This window comes from Pyrus communis, chromosome 11 (assembly GCF_041283825.1).
Source record: "Pyrus communis isolate YQ-2024b chromosome 11, ASM4128382v1, whole genome shotgun sequence".
NCBI classification, from domain to species: domain Eukaryota; kingdom Viridiplantae; phylum Streptophyta; class Magnoliopsida; order Rosales; family Rosaceae; genus Pyrus; species Pyrus communis.
In genome coordinates this window covers 22,076,171-22,079,116 of record NC_142575.1, presented here as the reverse complement: position 1 = coordinate 22,079,116, position 2,946 = coordinate 22,076,171, and the positions used below count along the sequence as shown (strand labels likewise).

At 37.3% G+C, this 2,946-nt stretch overlaps 1 pseudogene; it reads right to left on the bottom strand.

Moving 5' to 3' along the window:
• Positions 1 to 393: 393 nt before the first annotated feature.
• LOC148693093 (uncharacterized) lies at positions 394 to 1,374 on the bottom strand (annotated as a pseudogene).
• Between the last annotated feature and the right edge of the window lie 1,572 nt (positions 1,375 to 2,946).

The window sequence follows — 2,946 nt, the reverse complement described above, 5'->3', positions numbered from 1 at the left end:
ATTGTCCGCTTTGGGCTTACCATTCCCTCACGGTTTTGTTTTTGGGAACTCACGAGCAACTTCCCAGTGGGTCACCCATCATGGGATTGCTTTAGCCCCCTTCTCGCTTAACTTCGGAGTTCCTACGGAACCCGAAGCCAGTGAGCTCCCAAAAGGTCTCGTGCTAGGTAGGGATGAGAATATACATTTAAGGATCACTCCCCTGGGCGATGTGGGATGTTACAAATTAAGACTTAATATCCAAAAAAAAAAACTAATCACCAACAAATAATCCAAACATAAAGGAAAATTGTTCAAAAATCAACCAAAAACAAAGTAGAGGTTCGGCCACTAGGTGGAATTCGACCCCATTGTCTTATTTCAACTGAAAAAAATAATTCTATGTCTAAGATTCTAATCTTCCATAGGGATGGTATCCTCTTGAAAGTCAGAAACCTCCATCTTTGTAGTCTCTAGTTCGTCCACTTGCACGAAGTTTGATTCAAACTTCTTACAACGAGAATGATATTCATCTACAACCTTCTTGGAAGCTTAGCAAACACAGGACCAATGGTCCTTTAAACCACAGCAATAACACATGTCCGCATCCATGGTTTCAGGTGCTTTGCCCTTATTCTTGAAGTTCAGGGCCTTGGGAGTGAGGTTTGGGCGCTTCTGGGCTTTGTTTCCTCCCTTGGATGGGCCTTGATTCTGTTGACCTTGGTGAGATGGCTTCTGGCCGCCCCTACCACGCCTATTTTGGCGTTTTGGACGTTGGTTTTTGCTATAATGTGTTTCAGGCACAACAGTTGCCCCAATAGGTCTAGCTTGATGATTCTTCATCAATAGCTGGTTCTGCTTTTCAGCGAGAAGTAAAACAGAGATCAAATCTGAGAACTTAGTGAACTTTTGAGCTCTATATTATTGCTGCAGGACAATATTAGAAGCAGAGAAGGTTGAATAGGTCTTTTCCAAGAGATCATTTTCGGTCAAAGTTTCGTTACAAAACTTAAGAAGTGATCAGATTCGACAAACTTCAAAATTATATTCATTCATAGACTTAAAGTCTTAGAAGCCCAAATGCTGCCAGTCATGTCTTGCTTCAGGGAAGAATATGTCCTTTTGGTGATCAAAACGATCAACCAAAGCGACCTATATTGCATGTGAATCCTCCTCAGCAAGATGTTCAGTTTGCAGAGCGTCATGGATATGTCTTCGAATGAAGATCATAGCAGTGGCCTTTTCAGCTTCGCCAACAAGGTTGTCGATCTCTTCTTCAATAGAGGGACGCAAGTTCTTTGCAATAAGGTAGAACTTCACATCTTGGACCCACTTGAGGTAGTTCCTTCCAGAGACCTCCAAAATGGTGAAGTCAAGTTTGTTCAAATTCGACATGTTCCTACCACAAAATAGATGGACAAGATGTGGTTAGTGTAATGGAGAAAAAATCAATCCATTTACATGGGAGTAGAACATACAGGTTCTAATAGACATGTATTGGTTTAATTTTGCATGAAAAAACTTCGGGTTTTCATGGGTGATGTTTTTAAATGAAAACTTCAGGTTTTCAAACAAGACATGTTTATAAGAAACTTCAGGTTTCAAAATAATTATGAACTTAAGGTTCATATATTACTGCAGGCAAACACAAATATATACATAGAAATATGAAAGAAATAGGACTTTTAGGTCTATAATTATAATAGAATTAATTATTTGGACTTCGGACCAAATTAAATTATGGATGAAAAAATATAAAACCCATTGGGCCTAAAATAATTAGGCAAATAAAACTTAGGGCCCAAAAGAAAAATAAGCCCATGGGTGGCTTAAAAAAATAAAATTACGTAGGCCGCTTCAGGCGAGCCCAAAAATAAAAAACAATTTTTTTTTCCTTTTTTTTTTTTTTTTTTTCACACATGGCCTGGGAGAAACGGTTTGGGCTGGGGAAGCTCCAAAGCCAAAAGGGTTGGAGCAAGATGCCATTAGAGGGCCAAGCCAGGAGCTGATAGCTCCGATTACAGCTCGGTGCAAGTTGCAGGTCTGGTGGCGCAAGGTTAGGGGGTTCGAAGAACCCTAACGACACCGATTGATTTGGTTTCCCCTTTTTGCTTTTTTTTTTTTTTTTTTTTTTTTTTCAATTCAATTCAATTCAAAGCATATGCAATTCAATAATATAATGCATGTATATATATTTGATGCAATTCATGGCAAATATCAAATTCACATAATTCAATAATTATGAATATAATGCATACACGATTTATATAGAATCTAAAATTCAAAAAACATAAAGTTGGGTCATGCATTATGGTGAATGTTCATGCTATGAGGGCAGCAAAAATAGTGAGATAAAAACCGTTGTTTTGGAAGAACCTGATTGCGTGACGATATGGATGAACTGGTTTGATGCAAAAAAAAAATTCTTCAACGTCAAATTCCTAAGCGGGTAGGAGTGTGCTAATAACGTGTTGTGATCTATTTTATCTGACAAGGTTATGGTGGCCGGTGGCAAGGAGAAGAGAGAGTGAGAGAGATGTGTTTGTAGAATTGTAGAGAAATATGTGTTGTTATCCCTCCTACAAGGAAAAGAGAGAGTGAGAAGATATTCGTTCATCCCCAAGGAATACAAGATACAATAGGAAAAGACAACTATAATCAAATCTAATCTAGGATTTACACAATCATACTTAAACTAGGAATGTTTACAACAATACTAGAGTTTATTTTATACTTTTATTAAGTATAACATAAGATTTTGAGGAATGTACTTGTAAAAAAAAAAGCAAAAGCAGAGCTAAAATAACTGTAAAATCGTGACTTTTTTACCGTTGAATTTTTTTGTCCCGTTACCTAATCTTTGAATATTTCTTTTATTGATTTTTAACGCGTGTGATCTCTTAGTATATACAAATAAGTTTGACGGTTGGATCGTTGAAACTAGTTTTGTAGAATGCGAATCTCGTC